Source organism: Thunnus thynnus, chromosome 1 (genome assembly GCF_963924715.1).
Source record: "Thunnus thynnus chromosome 1, fThuThy2.1, whole genome shotgun sequence".
Lineage (NCBI taxonomy): Eukaryota > Metazoa > Chordata > Actinopteri > Scombriformes > Scombridae > Thunnus > Thunnus thynnus.
In genome coordinates, this window is record NC_089517.1 from 16,527,220 (window position 1) to 16,545,495 (window position 18,276).

Genomic DNA, 18,276 nt, shown 5'->3' on the forward strand with positions numbered 1-18,276 from the left:
TCTGTATATCTGGCTGTGGAACTGATTTTAGACCTCTCTTCTTTGTGTAAGGTAACAAGAGGCTTCCTGCTTATCATTTAAATATAAAGGTGTATTTCTACAATTGTGCCGTGTTTCAGTAGGTGACCAGTGTTGTTTATTAAAGATGCTGCAAGTGAGAAAGCTCATATTTATGCCTCAGTCTTTCTCTTTTATTTTTTAAGAAAAAGGCTTCTCCTTTGAATCCACTAGGAAGCAAATGGGCTAGCACTTATTTATGTGTCAGTTGAGGTGAGAAACAGAGAGAGATCATGCCAAACTAAAATATACATGATTTTTGAACAGCCCTGTGTACTCGCAAACCAACTGTATCTTGTAAAATGCTACCCTGTATCGTAATAGTACTACTACTGTTCTGGTGTCATTGTGTAAATTACATTCAACAAATGGGACATGGTTTTGGACAAAAAATCTTCTAGTGGGTATTTGCCTTGAATGGTCATAGACTGGAGTCTCTGTATTGTTCTGCCCTAGAAAACTCAGTCTAATTTGTAAAATGCTGTTTTTGTGTGAAAACTATTTGCGTACACACTAGCCTTTCTACGTCATTTTTGTAGAGACCTCTGCCCACAGAGAAATACCTGAACAATAGAAAAATGGCTGAATCACTTTGTCTTCATACTCTTTTTAGTTGCCAAACAACAAAACTGCACATCACTGCCATTGTTCTCATTTACATAATTTCCTGTTTCTTTCGTCAGACAACGGAATACGTACGACATAGTGTTAGCGATATAATCGCTGCTCATATACACTAACCATACCAGCAGTCATTCTCCAGCTGCTATGCTGCAGTGATAAAATTATTATTTTGTAATTGAGAAGTCATCTAACAAAATCAGCAGAAATACAGGTTAATGACAACAGCTGCACTGTGTGTTCGGCTGTATCAACAGTTTAAATGATCAATCACAGAGAAAGTTAGAGGCAACAGAAAGCCCCTCTTACCTTCATTGCCCCCCAGCCCCTCAATGGGCAGCTTACGTCATCGTACATACTGAAAACCCCAAAGATATATACACTCTGAAGACCATTTCTTAAGTTAAGTTGCAGTGAAGGGCTGAAACCAAGAGAAAAAAATACATTTATGAATTTAACCAGCTCATGTTGGAATAACGCTTCTATGAAGATGCACGTTAACATCTTCAAACAAACACAGAGAAAGGTGTTATGGGTAATGTCAACATATTCTACGGAACTGTGCGTCAAGTAAGTCAAGTGGTTGATTCAATTCCTGTCGAGAGGCAGATAAGAAACATAGACAGAAACATAAAAAAACTACATACAAGTATAAAAGAAACAGCCATGTAAACGTCTCAGAGCGACCCCTGTGCACATTTGTTTAGAAGCTTAATTCCAGCTTAAGTGTGCACGTACTCCTAGCGCGGACATAGCTCGACAGAGCTATGACTGGAGCTATGACTCTTTTCATCTATGAGATCAAAGCTCTCTGCAGCAGGCCCTTGTGTGATTTGCTTTTCTCCCTCCTCGGAGTGAAAAAAACAACATACACAACACTCACACGGCGTGGGTGTATGTATGCTCATAGTATACTTAAACATACAGCCTTCAATGGCAGTCAGTGTTGATAGTAGTCTCTCAAGTATACTCCGATAGCCTTAGAAAGTGTTGTCATGAAGCATGCTCACTGTCAGTGACACCTCTTTTAGAGGATTGTATTGTCTTAACATATACTACATGCATAACCACTGACTGCTGTAGCGATTTCCCCCCTCTTTGTCCTTGGCAGTAGTTTCACACTGCTGTAATACATGCACACCCTGCTTTGGCATGCAGGCAGCTTTCCAATGAGGGCGAAATGAGAAATGTCAGAGGAACTTAGGTGCATGAGTGTGTACGTGGTTGTGTGTCATTGGCTCAGTTGTGAAAAGAGGGACACCGACAGTCAAGCCCAGCAGAATACAGTGGAGGTCTGAAATGGCTCCTTGTAAAGGTGACAGTGGCATTGTGCATGATATGCATACACTCGCACATGCAACGAGCTGAATTACTTGTGCAGAGTTAACAAGATATTCTGTTAAGAAGACATTAGCCAGCCCGTGTACCTGCATGTCTCCTAAGTCTCTGTGAAGAAGCACTCTGTATTTTGAGGAACATAGAAAATGTGAATTGATAGAAATCTGTGTTTCACATCCCTACCTGGGATTAGAGAGCTGGCTTTGTAGTTGGATACATGATTTAGTATATGCGTGGAGACAATGTGTGTCAGCTGGAGAGTTTTATTAAATGCCTACTTTTTAACTGGCTGAGAATTGTGTGGGTGAACAGATAGCCGCAGGCATTCAGAATCAACACAGTCAACTTGTTCTGCGGTGTTAGAGCATGTGCGGGTGTTTATGTCGATAATGTACCATGTGCTGCGGCTCTTCCATTTCCAGTATTCATAGAGCTCTGTCTTTCACTGCAACCATGGCAACAGAAAATGACAAATGGCAGAACTGTGGAAACGCTCAGGTTATGTGTGAGGCTGAATGGCGGAGCAAGCTTCCTTGATAGAAAATCAAATTACAGTGTCTGGCCTTCACTTGTGTATAATGCCATTGTTAAAAACACTGAATATTCAAGTGCAAGGTGATTGAATGAACCTTTTCTACTCAAATATAACATACCATACAATGTATAGTTTTGGCTTTTTTGCTCACATTTGGCATTTAATCACTAGACTGAAGTGCCATATCCCATTACTTGGCTCAATATGCAGTATTGTGATTATGAATAGGAATGTACAATCGACTCGTCCACCAGACACTGCTGAGCAGGTATCACTATCATGGAGAGAGTATGCTGTTTTCTTGTTTTTTATTGTATGCACAATGCACATGGTTATAAAGGAGCAAACAAGCAAAGTGTGGAAATACTATGAACAATTAAAGGTTAACGTGTGAGAAACTACTAATGAGACACCATTATGTAATCAAGAAACAAGTACATTTCAGATTAACAGTAAACAAATTGTATTATTCTAATTTTCATAGTACAGGACCTTATTTTCCTGGCTGTGTTCCTTCAATAGAGCAGGACTGAATGATGTGAGTGGGATCTGTCTAATACATGGCTCACCTGTAGCCAGATGTAACCTGTGCCCCAAAACACAAAGGCACAAAGAGTCCAGTTATGAATTGAGACTGCTTTCACCATGTTTTATCCATTGTTGGCAAATTATTTTTTTGCTCTTCAAACTCAAGCAGTTATTAAGAGCTTGCTGCAGTCTTGTGTGATTCTCAAGGATCCTTAAGCTCACACTGTAAGCTCACACTGTTCATGGTAAAGTCTTTAGTAATAAAAACAAACTATCAGCGACTATGATCAAACTAACTATTCAGCTTGATCGTAAATCTACTGTGGCCTTAAAATTATGCATTTTTCTTATTTCTGTCTCAACTGCTGCTGGACACTAAACATTAACATTAGAGCAGGTAGGACAACATGTATAACAGTGTGGTAAAGCTTTGAGTAGCATTGGTCTAGCAAAGCATTAATCCTTTGTTTTCCAGTGGTGACTGGAGTCATGATCTTTGGCTAACTAATAAGTCTGAGCCTCCGTAGCCTTTTAGCTGTGGATGTTTGAGTGCTTGCACAAGTAATGCAGCTGTTTTTGACTGTCATTGTCTTTGAACCCAGTTTCACACCGCATAATGCACAACTTTTGTACAGTACAAGCACAGCGTTGCTTTCAGAACCGTTGGTGGATACACCATCGTTGGGATTCCCCAACTCCAACACATATTTGTTCCTAAAAAGCTTTTTCTTTCATTTTCACATTTTACTGCACTGTCTCTTACACACTTTATTTTTATTTAAATTGATGTCCTGACCCATCTTCCAGCACACAGTGTTTCACATGCAGTAACACATGTCATTTGTTGATGCAGCTAAAGGAGAAATTAGGTGTTAGTTTTGATGCAACAGATCTCCCCGGCTTATACAAAGACTGCATAATCGTGATCATATTGCAATTAATTGTGCAGCCCAAATGTGTGTGGATGTGTGTGCTTAAGGGAAAGAGGTGCAGAGAAACCAAAAGCCAAAATGTGTGTGTGCTTACCTGAACATATTTAATAGTCATGTACTAAAGCAATGGAAAAGGGTGCTTTGACAACTCACGGGTATTAAGGTCCATCATTTCAGCTGCGAGTGTGAGAATTAAGAAGGCTCTTCTTCCTTGCTATGTTATTTTCCTTATTACCTGACGAGGGAGATCGGTGTAGAATAGTTGGGATGTGCCGTGTGAGAGAGCAGATCTGAAAAGAAATGCTACTTTTTCTGGAGCATCATTGGTGTCTGCTCTGTAAAATAGGACAGTGGCATATTCTGTTGCAGGGCAGCATGTCCACCCACACCAAACCAAGCTTTGTTGACACTAGTGTGTAGGTTTACATAGAAAATGATAGAGACTGTGTTGACCTACATCTAAGTGGTGAGTGTGTTTTTTGACTTTACACACATATTTAAAGCTAGCATTGTTGAAGGTTCATTGAGTGAAGTGGGTTTATGTGACATTGTTAGCTCAGAATTAACTGTTGGTAGCATTATTTTTCAGTAGGTAGAAAAGTGATTGGTGCGTTGTTTGAGTAGTCAGTTGACAGAAAATGTACAAATGATAATTTTGAAAGTAAATTATTAAATCCACTTGTTAACTTGGAAATAAAAATAAATTTACAGCTTCTAAACTCTGAGGCTTTGCTTGCTACTCGTTTTCATATTATTGTAAGTTGAGTTTGGGTTTTTATAAAATGAAGGATATATTGACTGATTTAAGTATTGAAAAAAAAATACAAATAATTGGTGGAACTGATAGCTTATCGTTTGGCTGCTGATGTGGCTTGGCAAGTTTAGACATGATGTGTCATAACATCAAAATTCGTTCTTTCCTCGACATTAATTAGATAATACATTCAATGGCCAAGTCCATACTTGGTCCCTTCTGCATTCTCAGGTTTTGTCTATGCAGCTGCTCTGGACCTCACTACTATAATAGCACTGCTGCAAGTGCTACATGTTTGTAGAAAATGTAGATAATCATATATAATAAGATTCCAAAGAGCAGAAAAGAGGATGTAAAGCCATACATTCAAATAAACAGTGATTTAAACTTATAATAGGAATTGACATAATCAGAGGTCCTTAAAGGAGAAATCTGCAAGAAGACTGTAGTTTACAGTGGTTCCAAATAAGCTACAATTCTGGAAAAACAAAACAAGATGGTGGACTGGTTGGTCACTGTGGTGATGTAGGTACTTTTTCTCCTGATAAGATACCATTTTGTGTAATTTCAGTTGTGAAGAACTGCTGCAGCTAGAGGAAAAACCCATTGTGGTATATATGTGGTATACAGAAACACATTATGTGGTAAACTGTTCGCTATAAACATTAAAACAGTAATGATTATACCATCCCTTTCAGTTAAAATATGGGCCGCTTTGCTTGTTCAGTTGCTTGTGCATGTATATTCAGAATAATCATATTTTACAGGTAGTTTGATACAGTTAGGCTTTCCACCAATTTTCTGTGTACAATGGTGCTATCAAATAAAACTAAATTACACTATTTTCACTTAGACCAACATGTAATTGGTGGTAATAAATGAGCATGACTTGCATGGTTGTCAGTCAATCCCTGTGAACAATAACGAGGTGCAATCCCATAGATGTTTCACCCAGTTACCCAGTTAGATAAGATGTACTTGGTGGACAAGAGGCTTTTTGGTTGAGCTGTTGTCTTGTTGATGAGGCCTGGACTTAATAACCAATTTTCATTATATAAAAGGTGTTGTTGGCTTATTCTTTGCTGCTGTAGCAGTGGTAATGAATAATGAGTAATAAATGGATAGGGGGGGTGTTTCTGTATGTATCATGTGTTTCACTTCAGCTGCGCTCCTATGAATGATAAGCAGGCATGCAGCAGGACCGGTGACCTCATATGTGTTGCCATCATAAAGAAGGCCACATCCTCTTTATTAAAGAGTTGTGTATCATTATAATATGCTATAACATTTAACACATCTTTTAGCTTTGGGGCTGTTGATAATAATAAAAAATATTGTCATATTATTTCAAAGAAGCACATCTGAATAGCATCACTATAAATATTCCAGCTACTATGTTGTCATTGATGTCATTCGTTTTCAGTCCAGCTACATCAGAGAAAACACTCATGGTGTTTTATGGTGGAAATGTTTAAAATCCATGGAAAAACATTCTTTGTTGTACAGCCAAGCTGAAGATACCTTCCACTGCACAGGCTGTTTATTAAGAACACATGCAAGTTTCAGGTTGAGGCCATCATTTGAAAAGACATATCTTTTGAATGCTTTTTTTTTTTTTCCCCCAGTCCAGAGAGCTTGTTACCTTGACAACAGCAGAAGATTCTTAGTAATGGGGGCTGAGCGAGTGAGAATGTGAGCTGAGCTTGCCGCGGCATGGCTGTGCTGAACAAAAAAACGCTGTCGCTAACTGTGTCACGAGGAGTGCTGCTGCTGCCTTCTCATTGAAGCCCTTATCCCCTGCCTTCTCCTCCTCCTCCTCCTCGCCTCTCTTCTCTGCCTTCATTTAGTATCAGACTTTTATTTAGCTGTTTCGTTGTTCAACTGATATTCACCAATTCCGGCCATCTGACAGACTCACCTTGTCATCGTTATTTAAACAGGTTTTTCCCTAACCCCTTGCTCCTACCTTCACTGTTTCTCATCCTCTCCCCTGCATTTGCTTTTATTGCCTCTCATTGTCATCTTCTATGCTGGTGCTTCATCCTGCTCTAGAGTGTTTGGTCTTAGGATAAACTGATTCTGATGAAGTTGCCAACGTGCTGTCTGTGTTGGTTGCTCATGCCGGAGATGTGGAGGATCAGTGTGCTGTGGTCCCTCCCTGCAGAAGCCAGGCCTTATCAATAATGTAGATGTTTTTGAAGAGGAGAGGTGTGGTGTGCATCTCTTTTTCTCTTATGTCTCTCTCCTCCCCCCTGGCCCATCTCCACCCTCCCCCCAGCTGTCTCCCCACACCCTCCAGTGTCAGGTTTCCCCTCCAGTGTTTGCACATAGGAGAGCAGATGACTAAATCTAATTAGTGAAGATATTACAATAAGCTCTGATACCTGATGCTTTGACATACTGCAGGCCGAACCCAGGCTGTTATATTGAGCTGCTGTTGCTTCCTATTGTTTATTTGGTTTAGTGCTCAGACTTAATATAGGGGTGGGTTCATCATCAACATCACTGCAATAACCGTTACTGAGCTCTGTGGTGAAAGCCTGCCTCACAAATACTGTAGCCACCGCACCCTCTATCAGTCCGATGGGTCATTTTTAACACATGGTTTTGCACTCTTACAGTAAGAGGGTTGTCACAATGAAAGAGAAACTGTTTTAACTTTAAAATGCTCATTATATGTATCATGTCATTTGCTCTTTTTCTTTTTCCACTTTTAGACTTTTTAGACTGATCACCATTCTAGCCATATTTTGATGAAGCAAAACAAAATGGCTGTGATGGAAATCCTACATTAATGCAGCTAATTGTATTGTTTTTTGCAGTCCAGTTTTAAGCTGTTAGATCAACAATATGGATAATAAAGGTTTGTGATTCCTTTGATCATTGGCCTCTGTAAGGGCTTAGACTAATTTTGATTGGTGTTATCGTATTTGTCTTTACCACATTGCCACTGGTTGGACAGCAGGCTAATGTAAATGTAATATTACCAAAGTCTTTTTTTTGTGTGCCAACATTTACAATCCAGTGTTTAATGTGTGCTGCATATGAACTCCACAGAATTCTGCTAGCCTGTGTATTTTGTTAGAGATGATCTACTGTGCTACAAAGACTGCAGTGTGAGCGTGAATGAGTGTCCCTGCATGATATGTACGAGCCCTGTGACACACTTTATGAAATCAGACAGAGGTCAGTGCTGTTGTTCCAGGTGGCCTTTCTGCTGGCTCTGATCTGTTCTCTGATAGGGTAGCCAGACACAGGAGTGACTAGAGAGGTGCTCTGTAGCCCTAGGGGCCACACTTGTGTATTTGTGTTATAAGGGGGTCTGTCTCTCGGTCCAGATTTCCCATATAGAGTGAGCAATGATATACGTTTGTGGAAATGGAAGCTCTCCCTGTAATCAGATGCCAAATGACAGAGAAATAGGACAAAGGATGCCTGTGTCCTGAAGCCAGCATTAGAGCTCCTGTCTCTTCCTTAATCCCATCGTACCCAGGGGTATTCTCCTGCACTTGCTCATGCACACAAACATCTTGTGTCATCACTGATCATCCTCACAGAACCAACTAAGGGTGGGAATCTTTCAAAAACCAGGTCTTGATTCAATAAATAGACATATTTTTAAAATATTTTTAGGCTCTTACTCCAGTGTCCTTTGTCCACTGAACTGCAATATTAAATGAAACCGTTAAGCTAACTGGTCTTGATATCTGACAAACAGACAGTGACATGGAGTTCGGTGCTCTGCTCTGCTATCATTAGGGTTACGAAGTATTCATTAAATACTTCACCTTTGTATGCAAATCTAATTGTTGAGTTATTATATCCAAATTGTGTCCAAACACTTGCCTTTTTGCGCACTGTACACTGTCCAGATGCTCCACTTACTGTTGAGTTCCGCCTTTTTTGTTCCATTAATATGACATTATTAACTAATGTTATTACACAGAATTGACTTTTGGGCATAGGGATGTCAACAGTTAACCATTAATCTGTTAACCACCACATAGTCTGTATAAAAATAAGGTGTAGCTGCAGTGTCTCCGGTTTAACAGCACCATGCTGGGCAGGTGACAGGTGTGTTTATAGTGTTTGTGTGCTCTGAAAGACTTCACGGCTTGGATATAAAGTCACAAGGCTGACGAACTGTTAGCCTAGCATGCTAATCCTTCAGTTTATCTGCAATAACAATGTAGGTGTTACTTTGTTATTAGGCCATCACCCAGTTGGTATGCGGAATGATTGAGACCGATATGCTGGCAATCAGTGTGGGTGGAGCGCGAGAGATTGAAAGAGCTAGTTTGCTACCTCAAGCCCGAGTACATTATGCCATCAAGAGCTACTGTGACTAAATGCATTGAAAACACTTTGAGGTGTAGAAGGATGAGCTAAAAGTCAAACTAACCAAGGCAGACAAGCTAGGTCTGACCACCGACTGCTGCACAGCTCTCACAAACGAAAGCTACATCAACTTTTCTTAAAAATTAACCAGTTAGTTAATGATTAATGGGTGTCAGTCTATCGAAAGCAAAATTAACCAAAACTAACATCCGTGTTTTGGCATTAGCGAATTTAGTCCGAATTAAGGAAAATAATCATCATCCTTATTTGAATTTATTTTCCCCACACATTCCCAATAACCAACACTCTCCCTGTTCTATTGTTTTTGCCCACCAGACTGTTTTGTTATCTGTCTGCTGTCTTGTTGTGGTTTGTCTTTTACACCTCAACTGCAAAGATACCTTTCCTTTCAATTAATATCCAACTTCTACCTTACCAAATCAACTCAGTTTATAAGCCAGATGCCGTCATTATAACACATATGGGGCTCTAGTTATGGTAGATTATAATTATTAGACATGTGCAGTGTTGATGCAGCTATTGTAGTATGTTGTAGGTTAGGCGAGTACACTCAACTAGCAATAGGTCCTGCTCTGCTGCAACCAAGTGTTTCAGTCGCTCTAGTACAGTGCCATTCTCAGAGCTCCAGTGAAGAGATTTATCCTTATCTGCAGTCATAGTCCGTCAGCATCAAAGGCAGCCTCTGATTCTTGTTGAAGGTCACTGTTAAACCCAGGGTGGGTCTCACTTACAGCAGTGTTTTGAAGAGCTTGTAGGGCAGCTGCTTTGACAACACACGTGCCGGCTCACTGCCCTGTGACTCACAAATTGTTCTGTTCCTCACCAATATATTGCAACATCTCCTATGATGTGATGGGGGTATTTAAGCACTCTCAAACACACTGCTGATATTTCGGCTAATAGCAAACATGCAGATAAAGAATTAAATATGCAGACACGTTGTCATGGTGATGCAGAACTAGGCGTTTGCTGTGATTTAGCATTGTAATGCTGTATGTTTGGCCTCAGTTCCGTATTTAGGCATTTTGACATAAGGCTTTTTTTTTTTTTTTGGAGCTGAACTTAAGGAAGTTGTTTGACCTTTTAAACTTTTCATCAGGTCCACTGCATTGACCTTGTACAAAAATATTACATATATTATATTGAAAATATATGTGCCAGTGGACACATATGTGTCACCCTCTCTCCTGGTGTAGCTTAGTCAAAGCTAATTAGCTAGGAAGCAACCGTTACTAAGGAGGCTGTCAATGCCACCCAGTGCGCTACTACTCCAGCCCTGTAAACATAGTCAGTTAGTTGGAAATTACTTCCTAAACATTGTTCTGACACGTCCTACCATTTGCAGCTGAAATATGTATGTCCAGAGGCATACAATGGCATATACATTTCTCAATTAATGGTTATGCATGTAAAAGCATTTTGTAGACATGCGGTTTAGTAACTGGCTTTGGCAACTGTGAAAAGAATATGCCAGCACTTTAGTGCTTTATAAAGTCTGGATACTAAGTAGAGTCAGATTTTGAAAAAGAGTGGTCAAAATCAAAGCAGCAGAAACAGACTTTTAGACCCTGGAATGGGCCAATCTCAAGAGAGATTAGACCTCCCCTGCCTGTTAAATACCCACATTTTTGATACCCCATGTACCCCAGTTTGTAATGCAGGCTTTGTATTAAAAAAATGATAGTCTTCAGGTCCAAGACCAGTTAACCCTGGTGCAATCACAAGGTCTAGGCAAAGCCCCCTTTAATGGTACAAATATTTTCACAGACTGAGTAGTAATTCCCATGGCTAGTAAAAATATCTTGATGTGTAAATTGCTTACATCATGGCAACTATTTCTGCTCAAATATTGAAATTTATCAAAAATAACCAAAAGACCCTCAATGTGTTCATCTCAAACTCTATTATACTTAAAAGTTTCACCTATTGAATAATGTTCTTTCAACTGTACAGCTGGTATCTACACATTTGCAATTGTTATGGGTCACTAAGGTAACTTTCTTTTGCCATTTGTTTTGATTTTGCAAATTATTTATATCTGACTCCAGATTAACAGTGGATTAATGCTTTGTTCGACAAATGCTGCTCAGTGCCCTTCCACAACTTTTATGTTGCGCTACTAACATTAAGTGTCAAGCAGAAGCCAAGACCGAAATGTGAAAACCACAGCAGATTTATGATCAAGCTGAACTTTGGAATCAAACACGAGCCAGACAGTTCATTATTATAAATTATTTAATCATGAACAGTCAGGACTACTGATTTTCCTTGAGGATCACACAGGACTGAAGCAAGCTCTTAGTGGCTAGAGATTGAAGGTGGAAAAATAGTTTGCATAACAATGGAACAGACTTTGTGGAAGCAGGCTCCCTTCATAACTGGACTAGGCCTCAGTGTTTTAGTTGTTGTTTCAGTGTGTTAGTTACAATTTTTTATTATTTATTATATTATTATCATTTTTAAACACACACAGGAAACTATTTTTCCAAAAGTGTTCTAAAGAGCAGACAAGAGACTTAGTTGATTATTCTTTTAGTAGGGGTATGGATCTTTGGGAATCTCACAGTTCAATTTGATTCTGATTCTTTGGTGTTCGATTCAGAATCGAGTCTTGATTCAGAATCGATTCTCAATTGAATGAATAGAAAAGGGGGCACAATTGTCAGTGTCTTGCTCCAGTATTCTGTGTACCAAACCATTCACTGGTGTCCTTATTCCACTGAAATACAATATGAAACTGGCAATTAAGATAAATGGTCCACAGCCTTTTTATTTTTAAAAATTAACTGCGTTAAATAGTGAATTAATTAATTTGAAAGCATTTTACAGTCTCCTGCCTGTATGAGAATAACATAATGAGGGGGAGGCGGAGTGCTCCTCTGTGTTGTTATTAACGTCATGTCTCCAGCAGTGGAGAGCAGCCTCTCTGCTGCACCCTTAGCTCCGGGGAAAGCCATCGTTGTACAACACGCTGAGCGGGCGCATGGTTTTTGAGGTGAAACAGACTGAGCACAGAGTTATTTTTCTTCACCTCAGAGTTGGTGTATTTTCTTCACCTCAGAGTTGGTATAATGCTGCATTGTGTGTTGTTCAGCCTGTCTTGTTTGTTACTGCTGAAGTTTGTTGCACCATTGTGCTAATATTACTAGTCTCTGAGTGACGGCATAGAAAGTTCACAATATACTTCACATTTGCCTTGCAAAGGTAATTTATTTAGACATTAAATCAGAACTTGCTTGCAACCGCTGCCTTTTGTGAAGATGAATTACAAGATAACTCTAGCTTATGCGCACTGTGGACTGTCCGGGTGCTGCACTGCACTTGCAGCCGTTTTCTTTCTGTCAACCTCACGTCATTAACTAACATCGCATCTGCATCACGATGCATCTAAGAATAATCCCCCTCCCCTCCACCCCCACTTCTGACAGTTGTCCTCAGTGTGAAATTTTCCACTGTACTGTAGTACCAGGTTTCTATTCTTTCAGCTCAACGGTTTGCTTGCTAGCGTCTCTTTATGTTATGTAACAAACATTTCTGTATTTGCTCTCAGTGCAAATACACAAACACAATTCACATTTCTTGGTTAAAACTGCGCCACTTGTCAGTTTTTGTAGGTGATCATCAAGGAGGATTGTCTTGTATTGCTCTATCCAAAACTCTGTTGGGAGGGTAGTGTTCTGCTTCCTGGGTGGATTATTACAATCCCTCAATCCTGTGCTTCCCGCTGGGAAAGCCCCACAGGTTCCACTACAGTACAAACACAAATACGCATCTAACCATCATCCTCCTTACCACTTAGGCCATCCCAGTGAGGTCTGGCCTTAATCCTGTCCCACGCACCCACCTGCCACTCTGCCTGTACTAGCCTTTGTTTTCTATCCTGTAAAGCCTTCAACACAGGTCCTATTTTATGTTATCCTGTAGTGGAGCACTAAAATGAATACTAAATAACCACTTACACATTTATGTATATATAGATTGTGTGGTAAAATGCAGTTCCCAAGCACTTTAAGATACTGTCTTTTCAAATGGTGTTAAACCTGACAGCTAGTTACCACTGACTGCTGGTCTTCAATCCTCTTGTGATGCCTTAAAACCAGATTGATGGAACAAATGTGGGTTCAAATGGATAGGGAGTCCCACAATCACTGGAATGTTACCAGTTTAGCCCAACACTGGGCCTCTGTTAAATATCCTCCCATGTCCCGCCTCCTAAATCCTGATAAACCCTTGTCCTCATAGTTGGGAGGGGACAGGGGCGACCAGCCAGGAAGGTCTGGAACATGAGCAGAGCTGGAGTGCTGGGCTAGAGCTAGTTGGGCTCGGTTGTCTTATGCTCCTTTTGGCTACTTCTGGTGGGCCAGATATGGAAACTAAGCTCAATACACTCAGCGGTTTTTCCGCTGCAGTCTTACTTATTTGGGTGCGACTGGTGGCAAATGTTACATAATGCCATCTAACTTAGTTAGACACTGTTGCGTAACCGACATTACTGAGTCACTGACTTCAGGAGTCCTCTCTCTCATGTCATAGATCAATATTTCAATGGTTTTATGAGTGATGTGAAGTGATGTGAGTGAGGTAGATGCATTTTGATGATATTTTTATAAATCTTCTAGACAATATAATTATAAACCGGATGTTGATGTGTGAATTTCTCCACCTATGGTTAAGAAGTTTAAGACTTGTGTTACCACCTTACATATGGAAGAATGAAGAATCAGTTCCACACAGTGAGGTTCACAGATTGTAAATTTGGGCATAAAAGGAAGACCGGTATCAAATTGGTGCTTTGTATTTTGTGGTTCCCTATGTTTGGGTGTCAAAATTGGTGCTGGTTGAGAAAATGTTGGTGCATACCTAGATTTAGATCTGGAATCTGTTAGTAAAAATCTTATTTGTGTTGTGAAAATGTGTTAATTGTTGCTTTATAAACGGCAAACGTTTCCAAGGATGGGTTGATGCTCCCCCTTTTACCTTAATTTAATAGACTTTGGGTGACTTGCTGGCTAATGTGTTGAGTGATCAATTGAACACATTAAGAGAAGCATGATGATTTAGCTCTACTTTTTACGATAAAAGTCTAAGCCACTTGTTCCAAGTGACAGTGAAATCAGATATGTGTGTGCAAGAATCAATACAAAACCAATTGAATAAGCATCTAGTTGTCCAAAGTGTCCATTGTTGACATTTTATGGAAGTTATGGAAGCTTTCCGAATGGTGTGAAGCATACTTTTTTAAGTTAAATTACCCACACAAATAGATCATAGATCAATGCATATTGGGGGGGCTATCAGCAGGTAAATCGATAGGTAAATAACAGAAGATTTAATATCAGTTAATCTAGATGCATAATCCCGTTTGGTTGGGGTGGTATGGGTTTGGGACATAAGCGTCAGGACAAAGCAAAGTACAGGTTTGTGGTATATGGCCACATTCGAGCCCAGGGACTGGGTGCAGAGTTGGGTTGTTTTGGATAAAGGCAAGGTCTGGAGTGCCAAATGTTGGGTCAAGGCAACAAAAGGAGGACAAAATACCTTAGTGAATGCCAATTGCCTCTGTATCCTGACCCTTCACAGGCCTCTCAGCTCGCTAGCAAACTGTGGTAGAAGTGATCCTGGGAGGAGAAACACAACCCTCTGCATCCACTCCAATACCTATATGTCATAAGGAATGTGAAACTGCTTGTGCTGTCTTGGTAATTAATACTTGTTTTTGTTTTCATCTTGTTTTTCAGGATTCTGTGGACTCCAGAGCAGCAGGTTGTTTTTCTAGTTGGATTTTAGCCCACTGACATTCTCCCACAGCCATGGAATCGGTATGTTGACAAATAACATCTTGAACATATAACTATCAAGCTGGTACTTGGTCGGTTTGAAGGCCACTTACACTGAGACACTCTTAAAAAGTCTTTTTTTTTTTTTTTGCTAGCTTTTCATTTTCCTTTTGTGCTGGCGTCATAACATATGGTATGTGATACATTATGGTGTGTGTATATGTTTGGGCAGTCTTGTGAACATGACAACTTGAGAACAAGGATAGTCACATTTGCACCTTCGTTCCCTCTCAAGCATCTTGTTACATAATTTCATCATATTAATGAGGAGTATTGACAGTATTAATTTTTGTAATTTCTTGGGCTTAGTAAATTCAGGCATCATCAGGCATCTTATGTACCTTTTGTTAAACGTAACCACCAGTGAGTGTACTGTTTTTTCCCTTCTTTAAAAAAAAAAAAAAAAAAAAATGTAGAGAAAGACTGTTCGTGAGTGTTGTTGTATATACATTTGTGTACTTACTACAAGCATCAGGCACTTAGTCATGCAGTATGTAGTACTGTCAGTCATGCAGGAGACTGTGTGCAGGAGTTGCTTGTACCAACAGGCAGGCTGAAAGCACATCAGCATTGAGCTCTATCCACTGGAATGCATGTATTAAGAACGGAGCTTAGTACATGCCTAACCTCTGCCTTCCTGTCCCATTGTCAGAGGCTGTGTGTGTGTGTGTATGTGTGGTAGAGACCGAAAAGTAGGTCACAGCTTCTGTAGTGCAGAACGAGCATGTGTCCAACAAAAGCCCTCCGTTACCTCTATCTGTCTATGCCCTGCACACACACAAATACACCTTCCTGTCGGTTAACGTGACTGAAGTTGAAAGTCCTGATCATGTGAAATTTTAGATTATGAGCACAAGGCTACTTTTATAGCACATCTTAATGTCACAAAATCAGTGTTTACCTACCATACAAGCAGAGTTCCACACCGATCAAACTATTGGCATTGTATATAAGCCGCAGCTTTATGAAGGACATAACTTCAAATTTCTGTCAGCAAACGTGCTGCCTTTTATAGCAGGGAAAAAAACGGCCTTGCCAATGTTGAAACATGATTTATAGATAAGATAGAAATGAAGCTTCAAGGTTGCAATCATGGATTTCATTCACTGCAGAGAGATTTCAGTCCTAGTTGGGTATATAAAAAAAAAAAGAAAAAAAAAAGCATACACTTGAAATTTAGGGAAGGACTTTGCAAAATTACAACCACTTCACTGAGAGAATAGATGGTTGTGTAGGGGTGTGTCTCTTGATTGTGTCATTTAAAAACAAAGGCAAAATAACCTTGATGCTTCTGTAGCATATTATTAAAAATATGTCAAGAGACAAATTTTCATAGGAGAGATGTACTGTATTACGTTTGGGAACCACAAAACCACAGAATATGTTAATAATAGAAAAATCAGCAGCCTAGTGATCAGTGGCTGGACTGCCTATGCCCCTGACACCAACAGCTGCATCACTGGCTCATCCCCCTCTTCCTCTGCACAAATTCATCTGTCTCTGACTCTCTTACACTCCTCCCACCAGCCTCTCTTGTGTCTCTGTGCCTGTGGCAGTGCACCAGCAAGAGCTGCTACTGTTTACCTCCCCGAGCTGCCTATATCTGCTTACTGTCAGTGGAAACCAAGGAAACTGATCACAAAGCTTATTATGGTGCCAGGAGTGTAATACACGCTGTGCCTATGGGCGCCGGGAGCTGGACACACACACACACACACACACACACACACACACACACACACGGACATACTCTCTACCACTCTCCTCCTCCCTCCCCTCATGTGATGCCAGTCACATGGTTTCCAGGCAAGCAGCTCAGTAAATCAGAATCAGACTTTTATTTTTAACTGCTTTAAATCCTCCACCTGGCCTTCCTGGTTAGCAGAACTGACTGAGGTGCCTGGTGATCACTGTCCTTTTCTTCTCTCTCTGTGTTTCTCTTTCACTCTTAGACTGTCTTGTTGCCACTTCCTCTCAGCTGCATGAAGCTCATGCCATATCTATGTTTGTATCTGCTCCCTCCGTGAGTTTTATGTGGGTTAGACAATGCTCTGCTTTGGTATGACAGGGTGAATTCCACTGACTATAATGTACTACTGTAGCAGACATTAGTGGTGACTAGTAGCCTTCTCACTGATATTTTCCTCTATGCTCTATTGCAGAGAGGCTTGAAAAAGATTTGTAGAAAAAGCTGTTGCATAATAAGCATTAAGTTTTCATAACATGACTGAAGAAAGAGGCCCAGCACTAGACCAGAGCGTCTGCAGCAGCTGCTTTAAATATATATAAATACCTGGTATAAATTTATAGTTTAGCAGTGGTGTGTGTGAAACTACAGTTATGGATCTATGGGTTGTGTGAATTATAACTACGTTTTATTTACCATAAAAGGTAGACACGTAAATGGTCTTGTATGAGTAGCCAAATAGTGTTGAATGTTTCATTATCGCATGTCATACACAACTTTTTGTGTGAAAGTGGTGTCTCCTCTATGCTGTAGCCATCCATCAGCGATGCCGATATAATTCTGACTGTTATCTTTCAGCGGAGGAGCTCAGAGGGGAGGTGTCTATGTGTTTGATCTGGTGCAGATGAAAGGCTAAAATTCTTGTAATCACACCTTCTCCACTGGTTTCCTCTCTCTGCTCCCCCTCTATCTCCTCCTCTTCCTCCAAAGCAAGGCTTGTTCCTTAGTGTGGATTAGTGTGCGCGGTAGCTATGAACAGGGAAGTGGGCCCTGCCAGTCACATTACATAACTCGCCCCCACTAGTGCGGCTCGGCCTGGCCTGGCTGGAGAGACGACTATAGAGGCTTTGTTTTCCCAACCTTCCCTTTTTCCTCCCCTCTGCTGCTTCTCCTCCTCCCCCTCAGGCAGGCTGCATACTGATGCCGTATAGAAGGAGTCTGTTTGCAGGGAACAGGCGAGGCACTGTGGCATGGAGTGCAGAGAAATACGCTAATAGCAAGCTGAATGGCAGGGAGCTTACATCTTAGGCAGAGGAATTCAAGGTCTGCCATAGGTCGTACATTTTCAGGGAGATGGGAAGTGAGGGAATGCAGCACTATGCTTTTCTGCCCGCCCAGGGGTTCCACATCAGCATGCACAGCGGTGACACAGAAGGGTAGAGTTCATTTGAAGAGTGATAGAACTGTTGAATTTCTCAGGTCCGTTAGGTTGTGTAATGGTTTGTAAGTATTCCCTAATTCTGTGTTTTTGTGCCACTGTTCTGTGCAGCTCGACCACACACACACACACACATACACACTCTTCCCCACCTGGCAGTCTGCCACTGTTAGTAGGGTGGGAGTGGGAG

General features: G+C 40.6%; 1 protein-coding gene across 5 annotated transcripts in view; it reads left to right on the forward strand.

The window, feature by feature from the left end:
• ankrd11 (ankyrin repeat domain 11) overlaps window positions 1–18,276 on the forward strand; it is a 111,244-nt gene that overhangs the window by 14,332 nt on the left and 78,636 nt on the right. For all 5 annotated transcript variants that reach the window (XM_067587244.1, XM_067587254.1, XM_067587235.1 and 2 more), the window contains exon 2: window positions 14,863–14,943. The gene's annotated coding sequence lies outside the window, so the exon portion shown is untranslated. The remainder of the gene's footprint in view (window positions 1–14,862; window positions 14,944–18,276) is intronic.